The sequence below is a fragment of the Ovis canadensis genome, chromosome 2 (assembly GCF_042477335.2).
Source record: "Ovis canadensis isolate MfBH-ARS-UI-01 breed Bighorn chromosome 2, ARS-UI_OviCan_v2, whole genome shotgun sequence".
NCBI classification, from domain to species: Eukaryota; Metazoa; Chordata; class Mammalia; order Artiodactyla; family Bovidae; genus Ovis; species Ovis canadensis.
The window spans coordinates 186,162,691-186,183,573 of NC_091246.1; the positions used below are offsets into that span (position 1 = coordinate 186,162,691).

The window sequence follows — 20,883 nt, forward strand, 5'->3', positions numbered from 1 at the left end:
ACATGATGAATGAATCCACTAAGTATTTTTGAAGGGATCTGTATACAAAATAAAAATGAAATAGTGAAATTTTCAGCAACTTCAGATATTTGAGATGGGTCTAATTTATCTGCTTTGACATGTAAACTTATTGTGACTTTGTTTTAATACTGTAATTTTAACAGGAAAATATATTTCTAAATGAGTCAGCTAGTACATTTTGGAAAACAGTTGGTGCACTAAGTACTGGGAGAGAGCCATGGGATCAGGCCAATGGAACATTTATTTTACTGTTGGAAATTTTAATAAAATAGTGAGATTGTTGATGTTGCTTCTTATTAGGAAGAATTATCAGAGCAGCATATGCTGAGAGGAATAAACAAAGATGAGAAGTATAAAGTCTGGTTGATCTTAGTAGTTGAGGTGGTGCTGTTAACATTTGAGAAGAAAAACTGTTCTTGTTGTAACATTCACTGCACTCTTATCATTGATGCTGAACCTGGCACTTCTTATATTTGACGTGGAGTGAGAGTGGTTTGTCTTCGTTTTCCCTCTTGGCTAGGGCCAGTTGAATTTATTCCTGCATCTGACACGTGAATGTCTAACACAACAAAGTGTTCTTTACTTTGCTTCATTGAATATCACATTTGGGGAAGTCCTGTGATGAACACATGCCAGTTTCTGTCCTAAATGTTAAAATCAGAATCACCTCTTTAATAGCCACTTGGCATTAAGCTCCAAGTGGTTGGAGCTTCAGCTCCAATCAGCTTCACTGCTGCTGCTACTGCTGCTGCTGCTAAGTCGCTTCAGCCGTGTCTGACTCTATGCGAACCCGTAGATGGCAGCCCACCAGGCTCCTCTGTCCCTGGGATTCTCCAGGCAAGAATACTGTAGTGGATTGCCATTTCCTTCTCCAGTCAGCTTCACTGATTCCATCGAATCAGTGGATTCAAACTCTTTCCCAAGCTGCTGCAAAGGTGTAAGTCATAGACCCTCCATCGATCCTCATTGTGTTTGTAATAGGAAATTATAACTGTGGATCATGAGGCAGTCATGGAAGTTACACGAAAATTATCTATATCTTCCCTGGTGATGCAAATGATAAAGAATATGCCTACCAATGCAGGAGATGCAAGAGACGTGTGTTCAATCCCTGGGTCAGGATGATCCCCTGGAGAAGGATATGGCAACCCACTCTATATTCTTGCTTGGGAAATCCTATAAACAGAGGAGCCTGGTGTGCTGCAGTCTATGGAGTACCCCCAAAATCTGAGTCTCAACACAACTGAACACCCACATGCTTTAAAAACATGCAGGTGCTTATAGCCAAGGAATATGTATGGTAAAATTGATTAAAAAAGGGCACTTTAGGTCTGGAATTATCCTTTCATTTTTCAAAATAGAGTAAAATAAAAACCCAGAGGTGTGAATTTACTTTTCTCAAGCCTAAGAATTATTCATTAGCAGAATAAAGACATAAATTGGGGCCTCTTGAATCCCAGTTCTTTGGTGCTTTCTAATAGGGCATTTAACGTGCAAAAAATCATCTGAAATCTGATTAAATAAATGTTTCAGCTACGTTTTGTTAGATAAAATTTTGATTTGTAAAAAACATTACAAAACAAAGAAATATTGAAATATAAGATATAAATATATAAGCCAGTACTTGAGATACAATAAAAAGAAAACTACCAAATAGATTCCAAGGCCAGGATATAGTCAATGTTACTTTTTTTTTTTGGTATCTTCTAGTACCTTGTTATTGAGATATCGAGACAGGCAAAAATGAGATCAAATATGACATTCACTTGTTCTACTTCATAGCTCTGAATATTTGTTGTTTAATGTGTAGCTTTTAGCTGGGGGTGGCTGCTAGCCATTTACTGTCTGTGTGTTTAGGAAATTGTGCTGAGCTCTGATGGCATAGTCATTCCCAAGTCATTCACTCCTATTTGTCTGTCTTTCTTTACTATACATCTGTGTACATTTAGAGATTTTATTTGCTGTAATATTCAAAATGCAAGATAATAAAATATGAACATAGAATTCTCGAGTATATAAATGTTGTTCCTCACAGAATATAAAATCCTCTGTGATAGGGACCAGTGTTCTTATGGTTGTCTTATTCATATTGAAGCTGAGGCTCGTAGATTGTGGTTTGATACAAATGACAAACCCACTAAATGGCAAAACATATAACAGGGATTTTTGACTCAGAAACTGGTGATTTTCCTACTGGAGCCCTCATACTCTGTGTGTGGGAATATTAAATAATGCAACATAATTTAACAGTTTCTTTAAAAGTTAAAAATGTTTTTTAGGTAAACATAGTAAGTATGTGCCCAGATAAAAATGAGACATGTGTGTGTGTATCCTGTACGTACATATATATATACACACACTACAAACCTGTATGAAGATGCTCATTAGAACATTATTTGCATGGGCAAACACTGGAACCAATCCAAAAGTTTATCAACTGGTAAATGGATAAACAAAAGTTGTATATTTGTATAGTAGAATACAAATCAACAATAAAAACAACCAAAATGAATGAACCTTGAAAATATCATTGTATGAGTCCACTCTTAAGAAATATCCAGAAGAGACCAATTTACAGATACAAACTGAAGACTCTCTGGTGAGATTGCACCAAATGGGCTCCCGAGAATTTTTAGGGGATGATGGAGATGATCTAAAACTGAATTTTGGTAGTTACTGTCCAACTCTGCACATTTGTTATGACGTTTTGAATTTTGTACTTATAATAGGTATTTTCGAAATATACACTATACCAAACAAATGCAAAGTGGGTGGCAGTGGGGAGGAAGGGAGAGAGAGGCAGGGATACACTCAGAGACTGTTATCAACAGGAGAAGGCATGGAGCCATTCTAGATGTAATCTAAGCTTCTCAACTTTACTAAAGGGGGTGTTGATTGGTTCACTGGGAGAACGTTTTAGGAACATGATTATTTTACTGGTGACAGAAACAAAACAATATATTATTTAGAGTTAAGGAAACACTTAACCCCTGATTCCTTTCATATAGTGTTGCTCTTTGTTGTTCAGTCACTCAGTCATGTTCAACTCTTTGTGACTAATGGACTGCAGCACACCAGGCTTCCCTGCCCTTCACTGTCTTCCAGAGTTTGCTCAAACTCATGTCCATTGAGTTGATGAGGCCATCCAACCATCTTATCCTCTGTCACCCCTTTGTCTTCTGCCCTCAATCTTTCCAGCATCAGGGTCTTTTCCAAAAGTTGGCTTTTCACATCAGGTGGCCAAATTACTGCAGTTTCAGCTTTAGCATCAGTCCTTCCACTGAATATTCAGGGTTGATTTCCTTTAGGACTAACTGGTTTGATCTCCTTGCAGTCCAAGGGAGTCTCAAGAGTCTTATTCAGCATCATAGCTCAAAAGCATCAGTTCTTCAGTGCTCAGCCTTCTTTATGGTTCAGCTCTCACATCCATCATGACTACTGGAAAAACCATAGCTTTGACTATATGGACCTTTGTTGGTAAAATTGTGTCTCTGGTTTTGATTTGCATTTCTCTAATAATGAATGATGTTGAGCATCTTTTCATGTATTTATTAGCCATCTGTCAGTCCTCTTTGGAGAAATGGCTGTTTAGGTCTTTTGCCCACTTTTTGATTAGGTTGCTTGTTTTTCCGGTATTGAGCTGCTTGTATATTTTTGTGATTAATTCTCTGTCAGTTTTTTCATTTACTATTATTTTCTCCCATTTTGAGGGCTGTCTTTTCACTTTGCTTATAGTTGCCTTCATTGTGCAAAAGCTTTTAAGTTGAATTAGGTCGCATTTGTTTTTGTTTGTTTGTTTTTATTTTCATTACTCTGGGAGGTCAGCCATAGAGGATCTTGCTTTGATTTACGTCAGAGAGTGTTCTACCTGTTTTCCTCTAAGAGTTTATAGTTTCTGGTATTACATTTTGGTCTTTAATCCATTTTGAGTTTATTTTTGTGTATGGTGTTAGAAAGTGTTCTCACTGTAGATGACATGATACTCTACATAGAAAACCCTAAAGATGCCACCAGAAATTTACTAGAGCTAATTAACAAATATAGTAAAGTTTGGGATATATAATTAATACACAAAAATCCCTTGCATTCCTATATGCTAACAATGAGAAAACAGAAAGAAAAATTAAGGAAATAATAATATTCATCATTGCAATGAAAAGAACATACTTAGAACAAATTTACCTAAAGTGACAAAAAACCTATATATAGAAAACTGTAAAACACTGATGAAAGAAATCAAAGATGATATAAATAATGGAGAAATATACCATGACCTTGGATTGGAAGAATCAATATAGTGAAAATGATTGTACTGTTCCAAACAGTCTGTAAATTAAACGCAGTCCCTATCAAACTACCCGTGATATTTTTCAAAGAACTAGAACAAATAATTTCACAATTTGTATGGAAATACAAAAGGCCTCAAATAGCCAAATCTATCTTGAGAAAAAAGAATGGAACTGGAGGAATCATCCTTCCCAGCTTCAGACTATTCTATAAAGCTATAGTCATCAAGACAGTATGGTACTGGCACAAAGACAGAAATATAGATCAGTGTAACAAAATGGAAAGTCTGGAGATAAATCCACAAACCTATAGACACCTTGACAAAGGAGGTAAAAATACACAGTGGAGAGAAGATAATCTCTTTATGTGATGCTGGGAAAACTCGTCAACTGCATGTAAAAGAATGATCTTGGTTTTTGAATGCTGAGTTTTAAGCCAGCTTTTTCACTCCTCTTTTACCTTCATCAGGAGGCTGTTAAGTTCCTGTTTGCTTTCTGCTATTAGGGTGGTGTCATCTGCATATCTGGGGTTACTGATGTTTCTGCCGGCAGTCTTGATTTTAACTTATGCTTTATCCAGACTGGTATTTATGTATTAAATTCATAGATAATTGTTCATGAGCTCTTTTGCTTGAAACAATGCATCTTAATTGTCTTTTTGAAAAAAAAATTAAAAATACATGTAGAAAGCTTCATATAGTTGAATAACACCCTCAGCCATTTCATATATGCCTTCCACAACTCTTGAAAGGAAAGAACGTAAAACAAAAACTACAATGAGAGAAGACATTTTATGCAGAAAATTATTTTACCTGGTATACTTGGTGTTCAATAAAGTCAAAACTTGTTCAATATTTTGTGTATATAATGTAATACATATATTCCTATATAATGATAATAAATATTAAACATGGTAATTTTCAAGTAACATTTTAAGAAATATATCATTGCTTAGTAGTTTTTACTCAAGTCAAAAGTATAATCTAATTTTTAAATAAATGCTTACTATATATGTTTGAGATGGATTATGATCTAATCAGAAAACTCAGCATCTACTGTCATTCCACTTACTTCCATAGTTAAATAATTTAATCAGAAAATTTGTTAAATCTGATGAGTTCTAGGGAAAAATAATGCATTTTAGTTTAATGACCAGTGAGGATCTACTGACTCCCTGTGGAGTCACATATTTTTCTAATTTTTAGCTTCATCATGGATTTCCTCACAGCAGCTGTGTTCATTCCAATAAGATCACATTCTTATATTTATAATGTTTTTAAACATTTAAATTCTCTCTCACTAATTTCAACATCTCAATTTTAAAATTACCTAGGAAAGCAAAATTTTAAGAGTGCAACACTATGATTTTTTTTAAGTTTTTTTTTTTTTGTCTTAGAAAGTGGAAATTAATATGTCCTCAAAGAAACACAGCATGCCAGTTTTGACCATTTCTAGAATGTTGAGACTTTTAGAGTTACCAGCCATGTTGAAATAAGCCATGATACATTGATGTTCAGTAGCTCAGTCATGTCGGACTCAGTACAACCCCATGGACTGCAGCATTCCAGGCCTCCCTGTCCTTCACAATCTCCTAGAGCCTGTTCAGACTCATGTCCATTGAGTCCATGATACCATCCAACCATCTCGTCCTCTGTTGTCCCTTTCTCCTCCTTCCTTCAATTTTTCCCAGCATAAGGGTCTTTTACAGTGAGTTGGCTCTTCATATCAGGTGGCCAAAGTATTGGAGCTTCAGTTCAATTCAGTTCAGTTCAGTCACTCAGTCGTGTCTGACTCTTTGCGACCCCATGAATTGCAGCATGACAGGCCTCCCTGTCCATCACCAACTCCTGGAGTTCACCCAAACTCATGCATTGAGTTGGTGATGTGATCCAGCCATCTCATCCTCTGTCGTCCCCTTCTCCTCCTGCCCACAATCCCTCCCAGCATCATGGTCTTTCCAGTGAGTCAACTCTTCACATGAGGTGGCCAAAGTATTGGAGTTTCAGCCTCAGCATCAGTCCTTCCAATGAACACCCAGGAATGGTCTCCATTAGGATGGACTGGTTGCAGTCCAAAGGACTCTCAAGAGTCTTCTCCAACACCACAGTTCAAAAGCATCAATTCTTTGGTGCTCAGCTTTCTTTACAGTCCAACTCTCACATCCATACATGACCACTGGAAAAACCATAGCCTTGACTAGATGGACCTTTGTTGGCAAAGTAATGTCTCTGATTTTGAATATGCTATCTGGGTCGGTCATAACTTTCCTTCCAAGGAGTAAGCGTGTTTTAATTTCATGGCTGCAATCACCATCTGCAGTGATTTTGGAGCCCCCAAAAAGAAAGTCTGACACTATTTCCACTGTGAGCTTCAGCGTCCTTCCAATGAATATTCAGGGTTGATATATAGGACTTATAAAAAGGAAAAAAGTAATTTTCTAAAATGAAAAAAAGATAAGATGTATTTGTACCATGCATACTTTATATACATGTAGCTAGTCTATACAGAGAAGGTAATGGCACCCCATTCCAGTACTCTTGCCTGGAAAATCCCATGGACGGAGGAGCCTGGTAGGCTGCAGTCCATGGGGTCGGTAAGAGTCGAACACGACTGAGTGACTTCACATTTCACTTTCATGCATTGGAAAAGGAAATGGCAACCCACTCCTGTGTTCTTGCCTGGAGAATCCCAGGGACAGGGGAGCCTGGTGGGCTGCCGTCTATGCGGTCGCACAGAGTTGGACATGACTGAAGCGACTTAGCAGCAGCTAGTGTATAAATCTATTAACATGCCTATTTTAATTGAATGTGTTTCATATGAACCCTCTAGTAATATTAAATATAAAATATTCATGCTAAAATGTATGCTCAATTTATATATTGCTGGGTTCTTCTCTAACCAATGGAATTTTTTACCTAATTTTTGCCTTGATTCTGAAAGCAGAGACAACTAAAGATAGAGCCTTCATGGAACATGTGTTCTATGGCCGAGGATCACAATTGACAACTGCCACTGCAAACAGCGTTGGTGGCCATCTGTGTTCATCTCTCTGAAGCCCCATTGGTGACTTAGGTGGATATATGGTAGACAGTTACTAAAGATCAGGATGCATGTGTATGCCCATTGCTTAGTTGTGTCTGACTCTTTGTGGCCCCATGGACTGTAGCTCACCAGGCCCCTCTGTCCATGGAATTTTCTAGGCAAGAATACTGGACTGGGTTGCCATTAGCATGTTAATTTTCCTGGAGCGTTCACCAGCTCTTCCAGTAACCAAGTACTCTCTAGGGATGAAAAAGACAGTTTGAAGAAAGGTAGGCCTCAAAGTACACTGGAAAGAAAAAAAAAATTTTTTTTTGAGGAACAAAAAATGCATGCAATATGAATCCAAATCTAAGGGTATATTTCCAAATAAATGTTACCAACTTCCAATAAATGAATAATTGGGATTATTTTTAACTTCTTCAAGATTAACTTTAGTCCTACAACTAGAGTTTAAAGAAAAAAATTGGGAAGATATCCACACCATAAGGCCACCCTTAGGTATTATTAACTTGCAAAGCTTACATAAGGAAATACATATTAAACATCTTTATTCAAATCATGGTCCTAGATGATGTGGATATAAAGCAGAGTGGAATACGGAATTTGTACTCAAGATAGAAAATCACGTTAAATTTTTTTCTCTCTTTCAGCATATAACCATAAATTAAGTGGTTTTCCTTTTTAAAATTAGTAACTGCAGTATTCGTGTGAATATTCAGTGGTGATGAGAGATTAAAATTTTAGCTTTATAGGTACTTCCTAGTGACTGATACAATAGGTTTCAGAGACCAGTTAACCCTACCTGGGGACCACATAAGTAATAAACACTCTGTTGTATGAATGGGTTACATTTTTCATAATGGCCTGAAAATATAAAACCTGTCTTTCTCTCCCAATTAGTTATTCTCTTTTGGCATATAAGTGGAAGAGACATAATGAAGTGCCAGGAGTTTTATCTGTTTGAGCTCAAGTAATACTTCCCAAGGTGACATTTCATGGCTAAAGAGGCAGTCTTCGTGGTTTTGTGTTTGAAAACACACTTATTTAGATTGAGATTTAAGATGGTATTTTTATTTCCACAGGAATTTGAAAATGCTTAGCAAACATACACTTGATCATTTCCTTTTACAAATATATTGAGGCTTCTGAAGTTCAATAATGAACCCTTCTTTTTGGCCAGTTGCCTGTATATTTATCTAGAAAATTAGTATCATTGTGACCAGGTTCTAGTTATATAATTGTGCCCTTACTGTTAGATTCTGGGTGTCTCTCATTCTGCCCTATCAGAATCCTGGGAAGTAGCAGAGAAGGTCATGGCAGGTTCCAGTGAACATCAATTTGACTTCACAACTGCTATGCTTTGTCAACTAGAAGGAAAAAAAAAAAAAAAAGAGTTGGGCACTGTGAGTAATTGGAGCACCGTCAAATGAATTTGATCAGGAGATATTCCCTGGCTCAGTCAAAGGTTCTTTATACATGGGATTAGTCCCACATGAGAGTGGGGACCTTTCACGTAATGAGGTGGGGAAGTGACCATTTCTAATTAAATTTCAGAGTTATGGATGGGGGTGGGGGGGTTAATTGTAGAGTACATTCTGACTACAGATCCAAAGGAAATATAAGATTAAATCCAAGAAAAATATATTCCTGAATGCAAATTTAATTGCTTAACCAATTTTTACTGGTTAGGGCCTCTGTCTTCTATAGTAGGAGCAGGATAAGCTGAACAAAAACAATATGTCCTTATGCCTTGTCATCTCAAAAACCACAACTATGCTGAAACATGGAAGCATTTATTTATTTGTTTGTTTTGTTTTCCAGTAAAACTTAAAACCTAGTGACTAAAAGGGGTCTTTCTGGAGTAGTTGAGATGTTCTGTATCTCAGTTGTGATGGTTGTTGGCTGTTGTTCAGCTGCTAAGTCGTGTCCAAACTTTGTGACCCCATGGACTGCACTATACCAGGCTTCCCTATCCTTAAGTGTCTCCCAGAATTTGTTCAGATTCATGTCCATTGAGTCAATGATGCCATCCAACGATCTTATTCTCTGTCACCACCTTCTTCTGCCCTCAATCCTTCCTAGCATTAGGGCCTTTTCCAATGAGTCAGCTCTTCACATCAGGTAGCCAAAGTATTAGAGCTTTAGCTTCAACATCAGTCCGTCCAATGAATATTCAGGGTTGATTTCTTTTAGTATTGACTAGTTTGGTCTCCTGGCAGTCCATGGGACTCAAGAGTCTTCCCCAGTACCACAATTTGAAACCAACAATTCTTCAACTCTCAGTCTTCTTTATAGTCCAACTCTCACATCCTATATGTATACTGGAAAAACCATAGCTTTGACTTTGTGTACCTTTGACTGCAAAGTGATGTCTCTGCTTTTTAATATGCTGTCTAGGTTTGTCATAGTTTTTCTTCCAAGGATCAAGCATCTTTTTAATTTCATGGCTGCAGTCACTGTCAGAAGTAACTTTGGAGCCCAAGAAAATAGAGTTTGTCACTATTTGTACTTTTTATCCATCTTTTTGCCATGAAGTGAAGGGACCAGATAGCATGAACTTAGCTGTGTAAATATTGAATTTTAAGCCAGTTTTTTCACTCTCTTCTTTGACCTTCATCAGGAGGCTCTTTAGTTCCTGTCTGTATATCTGACATTGTTGATACTTATCCCAGCGATTCAATCCCAGCTTGTGAGTCATCCAGCCCAGCAGATTGCATGATGTACTCTGCATATAAGTTAAATACAGAGGGTGACAATATACAGCCTTGATGTACTCCTTTCCCAATTTTGAAACAGTCCATTTTCTCATGTCCATTTCTAACTGTTTCTTCTTGACCGGCATACAGGTTTTGCAGGAGGCAGGTAAGGTGGTCTGGTATTCTCATCTCTTCAAGAATTTTCCACAATTTATTGTGATCCAAACAGCCAAAGGCTTTAGCATACTCAGTGAAGCAGAAGTAAATATTTTTTTTTTCTGGAATTTCCTTGCTTATTCTATGAACCAACATACATTGGCAATTTGATCTCTGGTTCCTCTGCCTTTTCTAAAACCAGCTTGTACATCTGGAAGTTCTTGGTTCATAATGTTGAAGTGTAGCTTGAAATATTTTGAGCCTTACCTTGTTAGCATGTGAAATGATGGTAGTCAGTCAGTCAGTTCAGTCGCTCAGTTGTGTCCAACTCTTTACAATCCCATGACCGCAGCACTCCAGGCCTCCCTGTCCATCACTAACTCCCGGAGTTTACCCAAACTCATATTCATTAAGTTGGTGATGCCATTCAACCATCTTATCCTCTGTTGTCCCCTTCTCCTCCTGCCCTCACTCTTTCTCAGGATCAGGGTCTTTTCAAATGAGTCAGCCCTTTGCATCAGGTGGCCAAAGTATTGGAGTTTTAGCTTCAACATTAGTCCTTCCGATGTAGTACATACATATATATATATATATATATATATATATATATATATATATATATATATATATATTTGTTAAAACTCATTGACATAGGCTGTTAAGGTCGGTGAATTTCATTATATGTAAATTACTTCCAAAGAAAGCCTATTCCAATAATAGTAACTTACCTTTCTCTTTCTCACTGATGTGATAGAAATTATTTGTATTATTTTTTGAGTAGAAGTATTGCAATAAAGAATATGCAATGCTTCTTTGTGCACCAAGAGATAATGTTACTTTTGTCTTCATACTCTATAGACCATAGAGTCATTTTCAGTCTCACTCCATGAAATGAAAGTGTTAGTCACCCAGTCATGTCTACCTCTTTGCCCATGGACTATAGCCCACCATGCTCCTCTGTCCATGGAATCCTCCAGGCAAGAATACTGGAGGGGTTGCAATTCCCTTCTTGAGGTGATGTTCCCAACCCAGGAATCAAACTCAGGTCTCCTGCATTGCAGACAGATTCTTTACCATCTGGGCCACAGGAGAAGCCCTCCTTCTCCGCAAACCTCCCTCCCTCTTTCAACTACATAAACCAAAAATATACTTTGATAAAGAAATGCCCTTTCCTGTTGGCCTCTCAGACCCCATGGTACTTCAGGATTATTTTTTTTAAGCATTATATCTTTCTACTACTGGAGAAGAGAGGGAAATAGCTCCAATATGCTACTGGAGAAGAGAGGAAGAAATGGCCCCAGAAGAAATGAAGAAGCTGAAGCAAAATGGAAACCACACCCAACTATAGATGTGTCTGGTGGTAAAAGTAAAGTCCAATGCTATAAAGAACAATATTGCATAAGAACCTGCAGTGTTAGGCCCATGAATCAAGCTAAATTGGAATTGGTCAAACAGGGGATGGCAAGAGTGAACATCAACTTTTTAGGAATCAGTGAACTAAAATCACTGGAATCGACAAATTTAATTCACATGACCATTATATCTACTATTGTGGGCAAGAATCCCTTACAAGAAATGCAGTAGCCTTTGTAGTCAACAAGAGTCCAAAATGCAGTACTTGGGTACAATCTCAAAAATGACGGAATGATCTCTAGTCATTTCCAAGGCAAACCATTCAATATCACAGTAGATCAAAACCATGCCCCAACTACTAATGCTGAGGAAGGTGAAATTGAATGGTTCTATGAAGACCTATAAAACTTTCTAGAACTAATACCAAAAAAAAAAAAAAGATGTCCTTTTCATCATAAGGGACTGGAATGCAAAAGTAGGCAGTCAGGAGACCCCTGGAGTAACAGGCAAGTTTGGCCTTGCAGTACAAAATGAAACAGGACAAAGTCTAACATAATTTTGCCAAGTGAACACTCTGGCCATAGCAAACACCCTCTTCCAACAACACAAGAGATAACTCTAAACATGGATATCACCAGTGGTCAATTGCCAAATAAGATTGATTTTATTCTTTGCAGACCAAGATGGAAAGCTCTACACAGACAGCAAAAACAAGACTGGAAGTTGACTGTGGCTCAGATCATGAATTCCTTATTGCCAAATTCAGACTTAAATTAAGGAAGGTAGGGAAGACCACTAGGTCATTCAAGTATGACCTAAATCAAATCCCTTACACTTATACAGTCTAGTGACAAATAGATTCAAGGGATTAGATCTGATAGAGTCCCTGAAGAACTATGGATGGAGGTTCGTGACATTGTACAGGAGACAGAAATCAAGACCATCCCCAAGAAAAATAAATGCAAAAAGGCAAAATGGTAGTCCAAGGGGGCTTTACAAATAGCCGAGCAAAGAAGAAAAGCAAAAGAAAAAGGGAAAAAGGAAAGATATACCCATTTGAATGAAGAGTTCCAAAGAATAACAAAGAGATAAGAAAACCTTCCTCAATGATCAATGCAAAGAAATAGAGGAAAACAGTAGAATGGGAAAGACTAGAAATCTCTTCAAGAAAATTAGATACCAAGGGAACATATCATGCAAAGATGGGCACAATAAAGGACAGAAATGAAATGGACCTAACAGGGGTGGAAGATATTAAGAAGAGGTGGAGAGAATACACAGAAGAGCTGTACAATAAAGATCTTACTGATGCAGATAACCACAATGGTGTGATCACTCACCGAGAGCAGACATCCTGGGGTATGAACAGTGGACCTTAGAAAGCATGGCTATGAACAAAGCTAGTGGAGGTGTGGAATTCCAGCTGAACTACTTCAAGTCCTAAAAGATGGTGCTCTTAAAGTGCTGCACTCAATATGCCAGCAAATATGGAAAACTCAGCAGTGGCCACTAGACTTGAAAAGGTCAGTTTACATGCTGATCCCAAAGAAGGGCAGTGTCAAAGATTGTTCAAACTACCTCAAAATTGCATGCATTTCACATGCTAGTAAAGTAATGCTCAAAATTCTCCAAGCCAGGCCTTAACAATATGTGAACAGAGGACTCCTAGACATTTAAGCTGGATTAAGAAAAGGCAGAGGAACCAGAGATCAAATTGCCAACATCCATTGGATCATAAAAAAAGCAAGAGAATTCCAGATTTATTTCTTGTTCATTGACTATGTTAAAACCTTTAACTTTGTGGATCACAACAAACTGTGGAAAGTTCTCAAGGAGGTGGGAATACCAGACTACCAACCGGCCTCCTGTGCAACCTGTATGTATGTTAAAAAGCAACAGTTAGAACCAGATATAGAATAACAGACTGGTTCAAAATTGGGAAAAGACTTCATCAAGGCTGTATATTGTCACCCTTTTTATTTAACTTATATGCAGAGTAAATCATGAGAAATGCCAGACTGGATGAAGCACAAGCTGGAATCAAGATTGCAGGCAGAAATATCAGTTACCTCAGTTATGCATATAACAACACCCTTATGGCAGAAAGCAAGGAGGAACTAAAAAGCCTCTTGATTTAGGTGAAAGAGGAGATGAAAAATCTGACTTAAAACTCAACATTGAAAAAACAAAGATAATGGCATCTGGTCCCCTCACTTCATGGCAAATAGATGGGGAAACAATGAAACAGTGAGAGACTATTTTCTTGGGATCTAAAATCACTGAAGATTGTAACTGCACCATGAATTTAAAAGATGCTTCATCCTTGGAAGAAAAGCTATGACCAACCTAGACAGCATATTGAAAAGCAGAGATATCACTTTGCCGACAAACGTCCATCTAGCCAAAGCTGGGGTTTTTCTGGTAGGCATGTGCAGATATGACAGTTGGACCATAAAGAAGGCTAAGCACTGAAAAATTGATGTATTTCATCTGTGGTATTGGAGATAACTCTTGAGAATCCCTTAGACTGCAAGGAGATCAAATGAGTCAATTGTAAAGTAAATCCACCCTGAATATTCATTGGAAGAACTGATGCTGAAGCTGAAGCTCCAATATTTTGGCCACCTGACTTCTTAGAAAATACCCTGATGCCAGGAAAATTTGAAGGCAAGAGGAGAAGGGGACAACAAAAGATGAGATGGTTGGATGGTATCACCAACTCAATGGACATGAGTTTGAGTAAGCTCTTGGAGATGGCGAAGGACAGGGAATCCTGGCATGCTGCAGTCCATGCAGTTACAAAATATAGGACACAACTGAGACTGAACAACATTATATCTTTCAGAAATTGAATAGTATTTGGAATTTATCACCTTGTTTTATTTTACTATTTTTCTACTAGAAAAATGAGATTTTTACCATCCACAGAGACACCTCAAACAGCATGTTCAAAGTTAGATTCACTACTGTTCCTCACTAACTCTTTCTGCTGTTTTCCAGACTATAGCTGATACCATCACCTGCCCATCATATAGAACTCCTCCATGATTCCCTTTTTCTGATTCCTTTCTGCACATGGCATCCAGTTTCAATCAGCTCTACCTCCTTACCACTTCTTTGTCTCATTCCCTTATAGTCATCCCCTTATTTCAACCTCAATTCAGACTTCATTCATTGTTTGCCTAGCCTACTGTTTTTTCTCCTTTAAGTCTTATCTCGTCAGTCCATATACCTTGTGCCTATAAGTTCATGATGAACATATAAAATTATTTCTATCTTTTTCTGATTTAATCTTCTTCTCCTGACTTCTTGTTGCCAACCCCATTATAACCAAAATTTATTGGTAGGACACAAAAGGTCCTCCATGATAGAGGCTGTCCACCTCTTCAACACTGATTACAAAACCTTGCCATGTTTAATAGTTTGGTCCTGGTATGGACTGAATATTTGTGCTCCTCCAGAATTCATACTTTGAAGTCCTAACCTCCAGTGCAATGGCATTAGGAAGTGAGATCTTTTGATGTTATGTCATAAGAGTGGGGCCTCATGAATGTGATTAGTGCCCTTCTAGAAACAAACAGGAGAGCTTCTCTTTATGTTTCTGTTTTTTGCCATGTAAGGATAAACTAAGACAGCCATCTGCAGACTAGGAAGTGGCTTCTCACTATTGGTGATGGCATCTTGAGCATGGATTTCCCAACTTCCAGCACTGAAAAATGTTTGTTGTTTAAGTCATGCAGACTGTTGTAAAATGTTACAGCAGCTTTGCGATCTCAAAGCCATAGTAAGTTGTCTAGTTCACTTGTATTGTTGTTTAAACTATTTTATGAATGGCCTTCAAGGTATATTAATTCCAGGCAGGTGGAAATAGTTACAGTGTAGACCACATTTAGAAATTATTAATATTCCTCTGAAGGAGAATTTAATGTTTTCTTATGCTTTCAATAGCATCCTGTTCCTAGCTACCTTTTCTTATAATTTCTTTGAAGACCCCATCTGTAACTTGTTCATCTCCGAGATTCATACACGTAGCTTGGCATCTGTTGCATAGTAAATATCAAACCTTGACAAAGTACTGATAGGTATTTGTATTTTATGTGATTTTCTTAGGCTAAAAGAATTATGATGCTTCAAGTATTTGAATACTAGGCTTTAAGATCAATGAAACCCAAAAGAGATACTTGAAGAATCAGTTTTGAGGTTTTGAGAATGGAAGAACTTAGGTTAAGGATCATAAAACTTCTGGTAGCCACCTCTTTGAATAAATGAGTGATTTATCCAAGAAGAAATATTTATTTATGAGCAGTGATGTGGCAATCCAGGTCGCCCTCATTGCAGGCATATTTTTTTCAATCTGAGCCACCAGGGAAGCTCCTTAAGTAAACAGAGAAAATATAATTTTTCATTAATTAATTTGGTCATCCTTATGAGTCATCATAAGTCAGGAAGCTATAGTTAGAACTGGACATGGAACAACAGACTGGTTCCAAATAGGAGAAGGAGTACGTCAAGGCTGTGTATTGCCACCCTGCTTATTTAACTTATATGCAAAGTACATCATGAGAAACACTGGGCTAGATGAAGCACAAGCATAAGATTACTGCGAGAAATACCAATAACCTCAGATATGCAGATGACACCATCTTTATGGCAGAAAGTGAAGAAGAACTTAAGAGCCTCTTGATAAAAGTGAAAGAGGAAAGTGAAAAAGTTGTCTTAAAGCTCAACATATAGAAAACTAAGATCATGGCATCTGGTCCCATCACTTCATGGCAAATAGATGGGGAAACAGTGGAAATAGTGGCAGACTTTATTTTGGGGGGCTCCAAAATCACTGCAGATGGTGATTGCAGCCATGAAATTAAAAGATGCTTACTCCTTGAAGAAAGTTATGACCAACTTAGATAGCATATTGAAAAGCAGAGACATTATTTTGCCAACAAAGGTCCATCTGGTCAAGGGTATGGTTTTTCCTGTGGTCATGTATGGATGTGAGAGTTGGACTGTGAAGAAAGCTGAGCGCCAAAGAGTTGATGCTTTTGAACTGTGGTGTTGGAGAAGACTCTTGAGAGTCCCTTGGACTGCAAGGAGGTCCAAGCAGTCCAACCTAAAGGAGATCGGCCCTGGGTATTCACTTGAAGAACTGATGCTGAAGCTGAAACTCCAATACTTTGGCCACCTGATGCAAAGAGCTGACTCATTTGAAAAGACCCTGATGCTGGGAAATATTGAAGGCAGGAGGAGAAGGGGACAACAGAGGATGAGATGGTTGGATGGCATCACCGACTCAATGGACATGAGCTTGAGTAAACTCCAGGAGTTGGTGTTGGACAGGGAGGCCTGACCTGCTGCAGTCCATGGGGTTGCAAAGAATGGGACATGACTGAGAGACTGAACTGAACTGAACTGATGAGTCATCATCTCCTGTGTAGTGCAACAACTTTCTTTATTTTGTTCCATTTGTATCTAATCTATTGCATTACCGTATCATGTACTAGATTCAGCTTCCCTTTAGGCAATGCTGACTCCCTTGGTTAAACAGGCTCAGTCTGTCAGCTAGGTCCCTCTTTGGACTCTTACCATAAAATGGTATCTAGGAAAGATCTGGTTTCCTAACCTCATGCTGCTGAAACAATATTCACGCATTGTATTGCCCTGTGGCATCTCTGGACTCCAGTGCTTTCATCCTGTTCCCTGTGGTTTGCTTTCTCTCTGTTGATATTAATGGTGAGCTGCTAAATTGGTGGAATCCAGACTGGCATCTCTCATTTGCATTGGATAGAAACTAGTGGTGCTCTCTTACCTACTTAGCCTGTGCTTGACTCATGAAGGTTCTACAGAGCCCCTGAATCATGACTTGAATCAGCCTCCATCAGGTCCTCACTGTTTAATCTCCAGGCTACTTTGCATGTCCAGTTCTATTCACGTTGCTCTCAAATGAGTCAAATGAGATACAGTGTGATCCTCTCATTAACCAGAATGATGTGATCAGAACAAGATCAATCATAATGTCTTTGGGGCCTGAGCAAGAATAGAAAGGGAAGTGCTTTTTCACAATAAATATTTAATTCATAAGTCATGCTGATGGATTGTTAAATAAAATGTAGTCCAACCTGTTACCTTAGCAAATATGTGGCCCTGACTATCTGGGAAGATACATTTGAATTAGAATTATATGACTCTGGCTCTTCTTGTGGCTCAGCTGGTAAAGAATCCCCCTGCAATGTGAGAGACCTGGGTTCACATCCTGGGTTTGGAAGATCCCCTGGAGAAGGGACTGATTCCCCACTCCAGTATTCTGGCCTGGAGAATTCCAAGGGGTCGCAAAGAGTTGGACATGAGTGAGCAATATTCACTTTTTGACTCTTTAGATTTCTGAATCAAAGCTGAGTGGCACAGGAGAATCAGAACCTGGCATCTGGCCAACCTATCATCTTAGTGACTTTAGGAGCCTCACACATGTGGATACCCCAGCCTGGATGGGGAAAACGTTCACACTCTTCTGCAAACAACTATTTGTCCCCTACTATTTGTGAGTCTCAGCAGCGTCCACCTAGGTGGTTTAATCTATTCTAAAGGAGGAAAGACCCAAGCAATGAACTCTCCTAGGCTCTGGAACAAGGATCCAGTAAAACTTTCTTAGAGTCCTGGGCAGGTATGGACTCCAGATGGATATATTACCAATGGATAACTATGGTACACCCTTGGCCATGGAATCCTTGCCCCATGAGTAGGAGTGTGGCTAGAAGGGGCATAGAGTAGCCTACAGAGTACAGGGGTTAAAGTGGCCCTCATCTATGTTCAGTGTTGATCCATGCACAGGAGTTTTCACAGTCTCAAGAGGAAGAGGTATGTGCTCCTGTGCACCACCTTTATTAAGTACTCTGTTGTCTTCTCCTTAACCATTCTGTGTTCTGGTTATCCTTTACTTATTCTCAAGAAGACAAGTCAGCAATGTAATATGCCAGTGTAATCTACAATACGTTTTGGGCCCCATCTTAAAAGAGAAAAGATTCAAGGAATCTTAAACAGGAAGAGGTATTATTTAATATTCACTGTACCTTTTTCCTGTCATGCATGCAAAAATTGAACTTGACTTTTTCTAGGTTGCAGTAACATACACTCATAAATTCAGCAATTAATTTCTTTAGCTTTGCAAATAGCTCTGTTGATTATTTATTTAAATAGTATGCTTATCTTATTGTGAAATGTGAACTTTGCAGTAAACTTATATGTTAAAATATGACTAAGAATGAGAACAGATAAAGGAAGTGGAAATGCCACATTTTGAAGGATCTAGTATATTTTTCACACGAAGGGGAACAAAAGTTATTGAAATCAATTGTCCTGTGGCAATATGCTATTATAGAATGTAAAGGTTAATGATAATAGTTGGATATTCTTGCTCAAGTATGGTAAACTATGTTTTAGGATTTGAGGAAATGCTAAATATATTGAAATGGGAAGCGAGAAATAATAAGCAGAACATTTTTATTATCTAGTTGATATATCTATAGGTTTTGAGTTTGCCTTGAACCAAACACTATGGTTCCCCCATTAGTTTACTTTCTTTGCTTTGCTTCTTAAGACACTTGATGACAAATTCTGTTATTGCTAACCATGATTAACCTTATTTTTTAAAAATTCACCTTTACTATTTAAGTAAAGACTAATTTAAAAGTATTAAAAACATTGTTTGTGGTTCATATCAACAAACTGTTCATTTCCAAATCCCCAATTTAATTATTTTCTTCCTTTTTTAAAAAAAGAATAGACCCATGCATTACAAACTGTGTGGAAATAACAGTCCACACAGATCTTTATTTATCAGGAAATTTTAAGTTTCTTTAAAATGCATTTTGTATTGTTTAAGATGGGAATTCTAATGTGATGTTCCTGTATACATTTTTAAAAATCATGAAACCCATAATTTGGAGCACCAGGTAACATTTTACAGAAGCTAGTATTCTTGAGAATAGAGACTGATATATGTTTGGTGGAAACTTTTTACAAAGAACATATCTAGGAATATGAATAGCCCCCAAATGATATTAGAAACCTACTCTTAATTGACGTATCAATAATAACTTATTTCAGTTTTTGAAGATTGTTGTCAAACCTTCTTTCTTATGAAAGTGTCCTATAATAAACCTAATATATAATTTATAGTAAAATTAAAATTTGAGATAATAGAATAATATAAATAGTATTACATTTGTGAAAAACTGAAAAGGCTATCTATTAAAACTTTAGTTTTCTAAAATCTGAATTTTAATTACTTGTATCATCAGTAATTTACATAGAGTCTTGAAACATTATGATACAGCATTAAAACACAGAGATTTTTGTCTAGATATTGAACTAGAAATCTAGTCCAGTGTTGGTTTCTTCACTAAGTATCAGTATGACTAGGGGCAGGTTAGTGGATCTTTCCAGTTTCTTTTACTAATCAAGAAAATAGTGATAGCATTATCCTCCTAAAAATGGTTGTGATATTAAGGAAATGACATATATATGGAGAGTACCTGTCCCATAGTGGGAATATTGATTACAGTTAACCTCTCTTCTCCATACATTTTCTTAAATTTCAGCTATTATCCTGAGGAAGTATCTAGCTTTCATATAAAAGGTTGAAATTTCCTCAGAAACTTGGAAAACCTAGGGGAAATTTAGTATGATGTTACAGAAGAAAAGCAGAAGTATAGACAGCATTGGTAGCAATGAAGAGAAAGCATACTTCATACATGCTCAGTCACACATGTGCATAATATGCCCACACAACACACAAACTAAATCCCACATGAAATAACTCATTGAAAAATCAGCAGGGAATAGACTCTGAAACTTGCTGTTATTTTAGGATATATTGAACTGAACTGCTGCATTTTCATATGGCAAACTGAGGGACAGATGACATTGTTAATGAAAAATTTTATGTCAATGTGAGAATAATGACATTTGAAATGTTGACTTTGGCTTCTTAGTAAGGATCATTATATAGAACAATTTGTACCCCAGCAGAGCCTTGTGAAACAGAAATTATAACCCTTAGCAGTCAGGAGAGATTACAAATATAAACTGAAATAACAGAGTCAGGGCCTTCTTTGAATGCTATGTTCCAGGTTTGCTAAATGGATGTTGGAAAAATTTGGGAAAAAAAGGAGAATCAATAAAATTATGTAAAGAAAAATGAAATATAAATTTATGTCTTTTAAAAAATAATTAGAAGACAGTAAGGACAGACTAACTGTACTTTCAAATTAAAATTGTTCTAAAATGAGTTTTTTTTGTGCTTGTTTTTTTTTAAAAAGAGCAATATCTAGGAGGTT

The 20,883-nt window shown here is 37.4% G+C and overlaps 1 protein-coding gene across 1 annotated transcript in view; it reads left to right on the plus strand.

The window, feature by feature from the left end:
* DPP10 (dipeptidyl peptidase like 10) overlaps positions 1-20,883 on the plus strand; it is a 769,909-nt gene that overhangs the window by 332,947 nt on the left and 416,079 nt on the right. The gene's annotated exons all lie outside the window — the stretch shown is intronic.